The 14,177-nt window shown below is 34.9% G+C and overlaps 1 protein-coding gene across 3 annotated transcripts in view; it reads right to left on the reverse strand.

Moving 5' to 3' along the window:
- The window catches only part of LOC123671960 (tyrosine-protein kinase Src64B), a 76,037-nt gene that overhangs the window by 56,057 nt on the left and 5,803 nt on the right, over positions 1-14,177 (reverse strand). For 2 of the 3 annotated variants that reach the window (XM_045605876.1, XM_045605874.1), the window contains exon 2: positions 11,040-11,067. The exons of the other annotated variant lie outside the window; for it this stretch is intronic. The gene's annotated coding sequence lies outside the window, so the exon portion shown is untranslated. The remainder of the gene's footprint in view (positions 1-11,039; positions 11,068-14,177) is intronic. 3 annotated transcript variants of the gene reach the window in all.

A 14,177-nucleotide genomic window follows, 5' to 3' on the forward strand; every position in this document is an offset into this window, starting at 1 on the left:
ATTTGGATGGAATTCAGTATGGGTATCCTGTCTGGGTCCTAAATGGTCCCGTACGAATTTCTGCTTTTCTACTGAAAAGCCGACATTGTTTACGAACAAGGTGTTCTGAAGAAAGGTGGCCTCGTCGATAGAATTGGTAGAACGCTGTAAAGTAAGTTCGGTTTGTTAAGTAAAAATTTACCGAGTAAATTCCAACATAATTTTTTTGAGTTTAAATTTCCTATTCAAAACTCTATGTGAACTCGAACGTCATTTAATTTCACATCAAGAAGGCGCTATTGATAAAACTCTATACTGTGTATAGTTTCTCAAAAATTTTGATTTCAAAATGATGAAGTAATTAACTGTTGGCGGTATAAAGTATCATGAAAAAGGATTAATAATATATCGTAAATCGCTTAATGATCAAAAGAACAAAATAAATTTCACTAAATATAGCACCCTGTATTTCGAATGCCAATGCCGATACTAAAATTTCTTACTAGACAAACCCAATTTAGTTTGCAGTTTTTTACCTATATTCTAGTAACAATGCTTTTTCTAACCCAACCTGTATGTGACGCGTTGAGTATGCCATCATAAAATTCTCGGGATATCCATATTTTATAAAAAAAAAAACAACTATATTGCACTCATTTTAGCAATGGAATGACCTAGTGAGGTTTTGGAGGCAACGAAATAAGTACTCCTTGTTACTGCTTAAAAAGTAATCTAACGTTACCTCACTTGTTTCTCTTAGAAACTGTGAATAAAGGGTCCCACAAAAAAAAGTTTACTAGATAATGTGTAGTTCATCTTTTATTATGTGCTTATGTGATTCACCAGGCCTTGTCATGATACTAAAATCTGACGAAGTTAACGACGTAATCAAATCTGAGAGAATTTGTTATTTTCCCTCCTTTCAATTTGTTATACAGGGTGTTTCAAATTGAGTCGGCACTATTGCTAACTCCGTTATTATTGATGCTATGATGTCGGTTAAATGGGCAAACTAGTAGCATTATTAGTGGTCTTCTCGATGCCGAAAACAAACAAAAAATTGACAGTCGCGTTGTCCATAAAATTATATCTTTTTCAATGGAATACCCTATATTTATTCATGCATTTCGATTCGTAATAACATTCTCAACAACAAAGCTCGTATCACCTTTCTTCCTAAAGTGGAAAATGAGCGACTCATTTTGAAATATTCATTTCTTTCACTAGTATAAAATATTTATTTGTTTTGGCGAATAAACCTCATGATTGTCCAAACAACCATTTTTTGTACTTATACGAATGACAATATTTTGTTACTAATAGCAAAATAAGACAATAAAAAAAAATGCGCTGGGATGTTAACTCGTGATCATAATGTAGCATCACTCAATCGACACCACTAAGTTATTTGATATTAATAGACAAAGCGATAATTTCCATCTTAAAGCCATTCAGCTAGCCGCATTCATTTTGTGAATCAATAGTGTCAATAGAAGGGCCCAAAAATGTGTTCAACAAGAAGGCGGTGTTTTTGACCATTTACTCGATATTTTATAACGCTTTATCAAATCGGTTTGTTATAAATTTTTCCTATTAATACAACTGTCTTATTTTCACCTTTACGAAAAAAGTCAAATGAGCTTTGTTGTTGAGAATGTTATTACGAATCGAAATGCATGAAAAAATATAGGGTGTTCCATTAAAAAAAATATCATTTTGTGAAATATTATGACAACGCGACTGTCAATTTTTTTTTTGTTTTCGGCATCGAGAAGAACACTAAAAATGCTACTAGTTTGCCCATTTAACCGACATTGTAGCATTAATAATAACGGAGTTAGCCATGGTGCAGACTTAATTTGAAACTTTGTACCCTTGCAGACCACTGAACTCTGTATGTAGGTATATCGCCAATTCGGCTACAAGAGCTGATAGTTCCTAACACTCACATTTTTCGTGATATTCTTCTTGAATGTTCTATGGTTCTGGTGATGCGATCAACATGAAATTTTGAGATCAATAGATCTCGTCATAGCACTGCTAAAATGAATGGACCATAGTATTCATTGTGAATTTCATGATGATGTAATTAGAATAATAGTACGTTATCAAATTTTCGAAAAATACTGGAATATTTCTCACGAATTAATCGAACTTAATCGATAAGCTAATAGTAATTACTGTACAATTTTTGTATAATTGTTTTTAATTATATACCGGTACATATTTCGTTATGAGAAATCTAAGATCACGATTAATGAACAACAATATAGCTAATTCAACATTCAACCGTAGTAAACATTGGTATTGTTGATGTCGGCATTATTTCGTGATCTTCAAATCAAGTTTAATTTCATCACTATTGATTTCAATGTGAAGTTGAATTGCAGAAATTATGATCGGCTTTGCATTGACGATGGCAGTTTCTTTTATTGTCTTCGTATTGTAACTTATATTTTTGGATTCAGCAACAGTCCTTGGACTCATATGAGAACACTCTGTTAATGTCTTTGTTAGACTAGCTAAGTGACCTATTCGCGATTAAGACTCAAAGGTTGGGAATTTCATATTGCGAATTTTACATTTAGTTCCATTCAAGCCACATCACTATAATTTATCCATCAATCATTTGAATTCTGACATATATAGGATATAGGTTAATATCGCAAGAACTAGAAAATTTTGTAAAAATGGTTTAGTCGACTAGTTCAAGAAGGTGATAAATGAATGGAGTACAATCTATTCATTTTAGCAGTGTCGTGACGTCATAAAACGTTATCTAGCATCGTTGCCAAATTGTGGTTTCTTCCTAGTTTAACCATAAAATCACAGTTGAATGTAAAAGTATTAACACGCATTGTATTTTCGAAAATTTTTCGGTTCTGAACAGTAATTTTCTGCTTTAATATTGATAAATCTGCGGCTGAGGCTCATCGAATGCTATCAAATACCTATGGTGAGGCTGCTATTCGTGAAAGAACGTGCCAAGAGTGCTTTCAACGTTTGAAGAACGGTGATTTTGACCTTTTCGAAGATGCAGAATTGGAGGCATTACTTGATCAAGACTCGTGACAAACGCAACAAGAATTGAGAGTGACGCAACAAGCCATTTCAAAACGCCTAAAAGCCATGGGATTGATTCAGAAACAAGAAATTTGAGTGCCGTACGAGTTGAAGCCGATAGATGTTGAACGGCGTTTTTATTCTTGTGAACAGCTGCTTGCAAGACAAAGACGGAGGGGATTTCTGCATCGCATCATGACTGAAGGCGAAAAATGAGTGCATTACGATAATCCAAAGCGCAGAAAATCATGGGGATAGCCCGGCCATGTTTCCACGTCGACGGCCAAACCGAATATTCACGGTTCCAAGATCATGCTCAGTGTTTGGTGGGACCAGTTCGGCGTAGTGTATTATGATTTATTAAAACCGACTGAAACAATCACAGGCGAACGTTATCGAACGCAATTAATGCGTTTGAGCCGAGCGTTTAAAGACAAACGACCGCAATACAAATAGAGATATGATTTTACAGCATGACAATGCAGGACCCCATGTTGCGAAGGTGGTCAAGACAAACTTGGAAATATTGAAATGGAATGTCCTACCCCACCCGCCGTATTCTCCAGACGTTGCTCCTTCGGACTATCATTCGTTTCGATCAATGACACACGGCTCGGCTGACCAGCACATTAATGTATGATTGAAACAAAGACCTCGGATGGCTGTTATTCGTAAAGGAACCATTTTCGGACTTAGTATCTTTATTCACCCTGAAGAAGAACTTCATATCCCAAGCTCTCACTAGTCCGCTAGCATCTCGGATCTAATTTTGCCTAATGCCCAAAATTAATAATAACAAAAAAATTTTGAAAGTGTGTATTTCTTGAAAGTTCGACTTTATGGATGAGTGCTTGTTTATTTTTGTTTTTGTATATTTTAATGAAGATTTGTTATTGTTAAAAATTTTTATCAATGTAAAATGGCTTTGCAGTCTGATTAAATAAATAAATAAATGTTTATAGGAACTTTTATTTTTATTTTGATGAGTACTATCAGCTCCTGAAGTTTTGCTCCACAATTGGGAAACCTCTGTATATTCAACTCGATAGCCCATTCAGAGATCCCAGACCTAGAAATGGACAATGGATTCGGCGACTTTCGCAGAACTACCAAATAGTAACGGCCGAAACAGTTCAATATTCTTCCTTCAAGTCCCTTCCTGAATCGTGAATTTCCTCATAAAATTCCCAACCTCAAGAACTCCCCAATTGCCTGTTACGGAGTCACGCCGAACCAAAAGGTTTAACCACTACAAACCGCAATCAATGGCAAGATCATCTTCACGTTTATTTCGGAAGCATCACGTTAAATGGTAGTCACCAATGCATTGCAACTTATGCACTATTATTAGAAACTCCTCAAATTAGCCTTGCAATGATACAGGTCGTTTATTTTAAAGCTCGCCTAGATACCTTCGTAATGTCAAGTGCACTGCTTCGGCTGATACCATTTAGGAACAGTTTGGAATTTGTACCTACAGCATTGAGAACTGTGGTGAATGATTAATAAATGCATCATCGCTGAACTGTCTGTTATCTCAGTTGTTCGTCTTACAAACAGGGAGTTCCCTGTGAATAAAGGGTCTTTGAAGAAAACCGTTTAGTCGAGAAAGTATTGCTCAGCTTTTATTATGTGCTTATGTGATTCACCAGGCCCTGTCACGATACTAAAATCTGACGAAGTTAACGATGTGATATACACACAAAAATTACTTCGGCGTACAACTTTGTTTCCGCCGTTTTTTTTTCCGTAATTCGAGGCCTTATTGTAAAAAACTGGTTATACATTCATGATTCAAAGTATTGTCCTTCGCTGGCCACTACTTTCTCCCATCTTTCGGGCAGCGTACGACTCCCGCGTAGAAAAAACTGGTCATCTTTTGAAGCGATCCACGAATCGGTCCAATTTTTTAGTTCTTCATAAGACCGGAAGTGCTGGTCAGACAGACCGTTTGTCATTGATCGAAACAAGTGATAGTTCGAGGGAGCAACGTCTGGAGAATACGTTTCAACGTTTCCAAGTATGTCTTGACCTCTTTCGGAACGTGGGGTCGAGCATTATCATGCTGTAAAGTCACTTCATCATGTCTCTCGTTGTATTGCGGCCGTTTGACTTTCAGTCCTATGTTCAAACGCATTAATTGCGTTCAATAATGGTCACCTGTGATTATTTCAGTCCGTTTTAACAACTCTTAATACACTACGCCGAGCTGGTCCCACCAAATATTCACCATGAACCGTGGATATTCGGTTTGTCAGTCGGCGTGGAAGCATGGCAGAGATATTTCCATGATTTTCTGCGCTTGGGATTATTGTAATGAACCCATTTTCCGTCTCAAGCCACAATGCGATGCAGAAATTCTTTCCGTCTTTGCCTTGCAAGCAGTTATTCACAAGCAAACAAACGCCGTCCAACATTTCTCGGCTTCAACTCATACGGCACCCAATTTCCTTGTTTCTGAACCATTCCTATGACCTTTAGGAGTTTTGAAATGGCTTGTTGCATCACTTCCAATGATCCTGACAATTCTTGTTGCGCTTGACACGAGTCTTGATCAAGTATTGCCCGCAATTCTGCATCTTCGAAAACCTTCTCTCTTCTACCGCCATGTTGTTCTTCGACGTCAAAATCACCGTTCTTGAAGCGTTGAAACCACTCTCGGCACGTTCTTTCACTAAAAGCGGCCTCACCATAGATATTTGAGAGCATTCGATGAGCCTCAGCCGCAGATTTCTTCATATGCAAGCAGAAAATTAAAATCTCCCGCAAATGTTTAATCGAGAATAACTTTGTGATGCAGACATAAATAGTTCAATGGCGTTAATACCCAAGATACATCTACGATCTATTTATTTCGATTAGCAATTATAGCTACAGCCATTCATTGCAAAACGGCGGAAGCAAAGTTGTACACCTAATATTTTTGCTGACATCCGAGAAAAAATTCAAATATTTCGGAATAACACAGTTTGGTTTGTTCTTTAATAATTTCGAAACAATTTCTCTTCACTAACTCATAAATTTCAATTGGTTCGAAATAATTGAGTCACCTGCTTTTTCATTCCACATGTATAATTTTCATGTTGTCAATTGTGGTGCAAAGATGAATTTCATAGGTGATCAAAAAAAATTATCCCTCAAAAAATTCAACGACACTATAATAAAAAATTGGAAGCGTATACTCATTTATTGAAACATTGATACTGAATACAATATTCTTCAGATTCAAACCCTGTAACGTGAATAATATTGAAAAAAATTTATAAGAGTTGTGACATTCTGTGAGATGGGTGAATTTACAATGTTTATGTTTTGTCCCTGATCTATGCATATTCAAGTGGCATTAATTTATCGTTTTCGACCTAATTTTCTATTACAATTCCAGGGGGACGTAATATGATATTCTTTAAAACAAAATCCTAAATTTTCAGTGAATACAACCCACAAAAGTTGACTTATCCCTAATAAGCTCTAAAAATATCGTTTCTTTGTCCAATGGGGGAATCCATACATGCAGTAGAGCACACGTGATAAGTATAAGTTTCAGATTGCCTTTCTTAATCTGTCGTTGGGTACGATTTATCACTTCTTGGACAGGCAGATGATCGCTTCACATATGATTTTCAATCTGGTTTCGAATTTTTTTATAGCACTATTTTCTATGCTCTTATTGGGGCATGTTGTATGATAAGCGTAGATAGGATTGTTATGTTTACGATAGCATGTTGATAAACGAAAATCGGGAATCTTTATATTGAATGAGAGAAATCTATGACTCTATCAACTACCAAAAGTTATGAGTGGGATTAAAAATATTTGTTCAAATTTAAGGAAGTTAAGGGATAAGAAACTTTTGGTCTCCAGATTTAAAATTTGTAGAATGCATTTCAGGCAATTCTGATCAAGTTTAGTTTCTTGTTAGTCTACGCTACCGCATATCCTTGTATCAGCCTTAAACCTCATAATTCTTATCAAATTTTGATGAAATTTGTAAAGGGTGTTTTTTTTAGAGCTATAGAACTTTAAATTGCAATAAAACAACGATGGATTATTCGATTGACATGAATTTTATTTATCCGCAAGATAATCTTGTGGCATTACATTTTAAATATGATTTCTGGCATATGACCGCCACGGCTGGCTCGGATGTAGTCCAATCTGGACGTCCAATTTTCCATGACTTTTTCCAACATTTGTGGACGTATATCGGCAATAACACGGCGAATGTTGTCTTCCAAATGGTCGAGGGTTTGTGGCTTATCCGCATGGACCAATGACTTTACATAGCCCCACAAAAAGTAGTCTAGCGGTGTTAAATCATAAGATCTTGGAGGCCAATTCACAGGTCCAAAACGTGAAATTAGGCGGTCACCAAACGTTTCTTTCATTAATCGATTGTGGCACGAGCTGTGTGACATGTTGCGCCGTCTTGTTGGAACCGCAGCTCCTGGACATCATGGTTGTTCAATTCAGGAATGAAAAAGTTAGTAATCATGGCTCTATACCGATCACCATTGACTGTAACGTTCTGGCCATCATCGTTTTTGAAGAAGTACGGACCAATGATTCCACCAGCCCATAAAGCGCACCAAACAGTCAGTTTTTCTGGATGTATCGGTGTTTCGACATACACTTGAGTATTAGCTTCACTCCAAATGCGGCAATTTTGTTTGTTGACGTAGCCATTCAATCAGAAGTGCGCTTCATCGCTAAACAAAATAAAATGGACGTAGTGCGCGATACGTATTCCGCACAGAACCATTATTTTCGAAATAAAATTGCACTATTTGCAAGCGTTTTTCAGGCGTTAGTCTATTCATGATGAATTGCCAAACCAAACTGAGAATAAATCACTTGACAGCTGTTAAATCGGTCGCCATCTTGAACAGTAATGCCAACTTAAAGTTATATACCTCGAAAAAAACACCCGTTATATACCAAATTTCATCAAAATTTGATAGGAATTATGAGAGGTAAGGCTGATATTTGTGAGGGGCCATCTTCTATTCGAACTGGATATATATCCAGTTTGAATTGAAGATGACCCCATACAAATTGCAGCTCTTCATAATGAAAACGTGAAATTTCGTGGCTTTTCGAAATCTTCAGTTCAAATTTTTCGATTTTGATGAAATTATGTTGCGTATTTTACAATCGCAAATGTAAAATTCCCTGCAACTCAAAATCTTGCATTCTACTAACTCGATTTTGATGAAATTTGATAAGGGAATTTTGGGTGAGCCATGAAAATGCATATTGCCACACCTTTTGGCATAGTTCCTATATTGAATAATCTAATGAGCATATCCCTCTAATCATTACTTTTTTCCAGTATGGTGATTGAACGAACAATATTGTACACCCTGAAAACATCATACCATTGAAATAGATGAAATCTAAATTTCTACCACGTGATTTGTCAATAGACTCCTTATTCTCAAGAAACGAGCCCAATCTGGACCAAAACAACACTTTCACTGATCCCAAAATCACCAAACAAATTTTTATGGTTTGTTTGACACGTTAAACTGTCTCCTCGCACCATTGTGCTCTTGGAGACGACGACTTTACAGCCCCCATAAATAACCAGATCCCTTGTAAAGGGGGGTACACATATGGCGATTTACCCGAAGGTTCAGATGCAGTCGAATGACATTCAATAACCGTCAAGACACGTGACGGATTTCTTTGTCGCTAAAACATTAAATTGTGAAAGCACACAAGGCATTCTTTTTCCACCTCATTACGTATTCTGGGCTGTTTTATCTACCGGATATCATAATGGTCGAAAATATCTGCTGGCACGTTCTTGTTTATTCTCAGATTGTACCAAGAAGGTATGGATTTGACGGATGCTCTTGAAGGTTATTGTACAGTGTGTCACCATTCAACGAAAAAAATTCCAACTCTCTCACGTCGAAAATGTGTAATTTTTACATTTTATTCCTGAAAAGTGAGTAGAATACAAAAAAATATTCGGTGTGCAAAAATGTATTGGGCACGTTGTCAAAATAATAGGTGATATACAGGGTGCTTCAAATTAAGTCGGCACTATTGCTAACTCCGTTATTATTAATGCTTCGATGTCGGTTAAATGGGCAAACTAGTAGCATTTTTAGTGGTCTTCTCGATGCCGAAAACAAAACAAAAATTGACAGTCGCGTTGTTATAATATTTCATAAAATGATATTCTTTTCAATGGAACACCCTATATTTTTTCATGCATTTCGATTCGTAATAACATTCTCAACAACAAAGCTCATTTGACTTTTTCCGTATAGGTGAAAATAAGACAGTTGTATTAATAGGAAAAATTTATAACAAACCGATTTGATAAAGCGTTATAAAATATCGAGTAAATGGTCAAAAACACCGCCTTTTTGTTGAACACTTAATTGGGCCCTTCTATTGACACTATTGATTCACAAAATGAATGCGGCTAGCTGAATGGCTTTAAGATGGAAATTATCGTTTTGTCTATTTATATCAAATAGCTTAGTGCTACATGATGATCACGGGTTTCACGAGTTCACATCCCAGCGCACTATTTTCTTTTTACTGTCTTATTTTGCTATTAGTAACAAAATATTGTCATTCGTATGAGTACAAAAAAAATTGGTTGTTTGGACAATCATGAGGTTTATTCGCCAAAACAATAGTAATTTACGTAACAAGTCCGGAAAATAGGGTTTTTTTGGACGAATAGACAAAATTCCAGGACGAGCGTAAGCGAGTCCTGGAAGTCTGTGAGTCCAAAAAAACCATTTTCGGGCGTGTTGGGTACAATATTTTTTCGGCAACCATGTAAAATAACACTATCGCTGCTGCTTTCCATATTTTATTGCGATTGTGATCAAAAAACATGCAAATTTTTGACAACTAATTTCATATGAACTGTCAGCCGTTATCTCGGTTGCTATGGATTCTATGATTCTTTTCCGGCCTAGTCCGGGAAGTACGTACTTTCCGGACCAGGCCGGGAAATGCTACTTTCTCAGAGAAAAAGCGTCCGGGAAGTGAGCACTTCCCGGACGGTTGCCGAAAAATAAATATTTTGTACTAGTGAAAGAAATAAATATTTCAAAATGAGTCGCTCATTTTCCATTTTAGGAAGAAAGGTGATATGAGCTTTGTTGTTGAGAATGTTATTACGAATCGAAATGCTTGAAAAAATATAGGGTGTTCCATTGAAAAAAATATGATTTTATGAAATATTTTGACTGTCAATTTTTGTTTTGTTTTCGGCATCGAGAAGACCACTAAAAATGCTACTAGTTTGCCCATTTAACCGACATAGTAGCATCAATAATAACGGAGTTAGCAATGGTGCCGACTTAATTTGAAACACCCTGTATAGTACCCATTAACCTCATTTCAAATTTTTTTGAACATACTCATCAGTTTTCTATTTGATTCTTATTTTCTCATTTTCCGCAAAATTTCTGTTACTAGCACTATAGCTGGAATTTTTACCCAATCAATATACTCTGAAATAAAACTGAATCGACAACGTTTTCAAATATTCCAATTCAGAAAAGTGCTTACTTGGAATAATCTATGATTTGTGGATTTTCCAAGAAGATTTTATTTCCTATAAATCATCCGTATCAATGAATTGATTATTATTCATTGTTTTTTCCAATCTGGATTTTTATTTGAACCATATAATCACGCAATAACTATGCTTACGTTAACTTTAGCATTCACACAGATCAGAACAATTCAAATTGGATGTATAGATACAGATTAAGTTGTTTTTTGTTTTCGTCGTTGAATTTGATAATCCTCCAACGTATTAGATTTTTTTGTTATTAATTTTATACTAACTGAACTATGTCCTTATCACAAAAACATTGATTCATCATACAAATAAAACAACTAGGTGCATATAAGAAAATATTTAATGAAAATATCAATAGTGATTTTTTTAATTTAATTTCATAAATGTTGTTTCCATTCCTTCATTCATTGTTAATTTCGCATTAATCCTGACTTACCTATACTACGAAGGAATGTGTGGTCCACCTATAACAAAATAAGCAGTCAATACGAATAACAACTCAGTAATCAACAAATTGAAAATTTTATAATTTTTCAAAATTCTTAAAAAAGATAGCTGTAAGGTAGTGAATTTCTTAACTTATTGCTACATTCGCTTAATAAATAAAGGTATAGTAGATTTGTGGAACACTTGTTATTTATCATTTTCATAAAAAAAAATATTTAGAAAATAAAAAAGATAATAAAACAGTTCATGCAATAGCTAATATTCATATTGCTTCTCTTTAATGAACCACTTTTGAAAGCTAAATCCATTCGAGAAGATGCGAATGAATATCTTCCTCCGATGATGCCAGTCTGAAAAATTTCGTTTTCGAAATTTTGAAACCTGTTCTTCTCACCCTGTATATCACTGGTCGATTTCAAATATACTGCTCGAAAGAGCACCTCATGTATTCAACCAGAAATGAATTTCAATAGGACTCGCCTTACTTTTGTTTGGCTCAAAATTCAAAAATTACGGACATTGGTTAAACAAAAAAGTGTCAACCCTGTATTTCTTCTGAATGAACACTGCGCTAGAGATGCTGCAATTCAAAATGACCTAAATAACTATTACTAAGTGCCCTAATTTCCATGTCACTTAGTACACAAATGGAAACAACGTCAGCTAGAAATGTTGACAATTTGTATGAAATTATTCTTGGGGGAGGTTTTGAAATATTGCCTTCATCCATCCTAATACTCAACGATTAGCTGGAGCAAGTAAATCATAAATCAAAACGACGGTTAGTTTCGATAACTGCTTCTGTTGACAGAACAATATAAGTATAATAATCGACACAATTAAAATTTTCATATATGATTTATCAAGCAATTAAAATAGTTCATTCGGTAGCAACAATGAAATACATAACACTGGTGCTGATATATTTATGGACTCGACATGATGTCGAAAATCTAGTGAGAATGAATGATTTGGTTTGTTATTTCTGAAAATAAGCTTTTGGAATCGTTCTAGAACGAAAATTTCGGTATGTTAGGAATTGAACCAACAATGCAAATTTTATACTAGAATGTTATCTTCTTCGTTGAAATGAAATCTTCATCTTAGTACATTATTTCTTGCAATTGCAATTAGTCATAGAATTTGAATAGAGTTTAAAAAACTAGTTATCATTAGTTTAACAAACCTCTTTGATTCCATTAAAAGGAGAATTCGATCCATGGATATTGAAGGCTAGAAATCAAGGAATGCAATAGGAAAAAATCATTAAGGCTTGACAAAGTATGATAAAAATTTTAAATGACGTCATAGAATTCAACGTAAACATTTGCTATTAGAATGTTTTTAAATGACCAATTTTCAACCCAAGAAAAGTTACAGCAATATTTCGAAAATGGACATTTTTGAAAAACACCCGGTAACTATATAACAACGATAGCTATATGTAGAGTTGGAGTTTTTGCCAATGAGTTTTTCATGAAAAGTGGCCCTCATACATCGACATCAGTATTCCTCTATCTAGTATACAGGGTGTATCAGTTTTAATCGTTAAAAATTTGGTGGGATATTCTCCACGTTGTCCTGATTCGAAAAAATGTATATTATATACCTCTATATCGATCCTTAAGAGAGATACAGTGTTGAAATTAACAAGAAGAAATCATTTTTATGCAATAGCTTCCATAAAAAAGCTTGGATTCAAACGAAATTTTGCAAGCCTACCCTATTCCCTAAGGGCTATTTTATGAAGATATTTTCGATTTTGGGGGAACATCAGTGGCGTGCAATTCGGCCACATCTCAAGTATTGGATGAAGCAATATCGAACTGCTTGTTCAATTTGGAGTATAATTTGCTTATACAGAACAAAATTCGAAATTCCAGATCCAGAGATTATTAGATTTTCGAAAGACGTGCTAACTTGAAATTGGCTACAAATTCATGATTTAGTCAGCCACGAATTGAATTCGATAATATCTATTATTAATTAAATAAATATTAAAACATTAATATTAAAACTGATACACCCTGTAGATAAAGGACTTCCCTTTAAAATTGTCCATTTTGACCCACCAATAGTGATAAACACAGACAGGAGAAGATTTTTCGCGTAGCTTCAACAAATAGGATGGAATATTACTTACTCAAAAGTAAGTAAAAATGAAAATTCAACAAAAACTATATAGTAATAAACTTAGATAGAGGAAGTATACGCAATTTTTACATGTCCCCAACATGGTTAGGTTACGTTGTCGGATTGTGATATATTTTCAAATCCACAATTTTACTATATCATTCTGAATGTATATTACATTGAATGAAATATATTTATTTGAGTGATTCCCGATTAAGTATGCAAATTCGAATATTTGGAATCCGTTATTTTTCCTAATTGTCGAATTCATAATAAGCAGAATATTTATTATTTTCTGTATCAACCTGCTGAAATCCAAGGTTTGAAAACTTTTGCTCTCCTAGTGTCATCGGTTGTTTCACGTCGTTTGGCGCCCTTGAAGTTTGTGTTCTGAATTTCTGACATATTAAGGTATTTATTTCAATTAAATTTGAGTTAATATGAAACGTTGATTAACTATGGGTCATAAGAAGTGCGTTCTTTGTGAAGAAACTTGCGAATTGAGTGAAATATCTTATCACTGATATGTTCCCATTTCCGCGTGCTTCATGTCAAATTTGATAGTTCATGTTGGGGACAAAATTTTCTCACTGAAAATGACATATGCTTCCTCTATCTATATTTATTAGCCACCCTATACATTGTGCATTAGATTTGTCTCGTACGTATTTCACGATTCAAAATATCGTTCTGTTCAGACAAGAGATATATTCAGATCATTCAAAATATTTCGCACTATACGAACACTTGGTTTCGCAACCAAGAACATACTTGTTGCAAAACAACGTTTAACAACCAAAGTCGTTAAATAAACGCATTATTGTTTTTTTGTTCCAACACAACTCGTTCTTCCAGAACCGAACAGGTTGGTCGATTTGACAAGAATATAATTCGAACTTAGCTGAAAATGTATCCAACATTTATATAATACCGAACGAATATAGACGCTAACTGCTACAGAACGATGCTTAAAATATTGAGGAACTCGGATTAA

This window comes from Harmonia axyridis, chromosome 2, assembly GCF_914767665.1.
Source record: "Harmonia axyridis chromosome 2, icHarAxyr1.1, whole genome shotgun sequence".
NCBI lineage: Eukaryota > Metazoa > Arthropoda > Insecta > Coleoptera > Coccinellidae > Harmonia > Harmonia axyridis.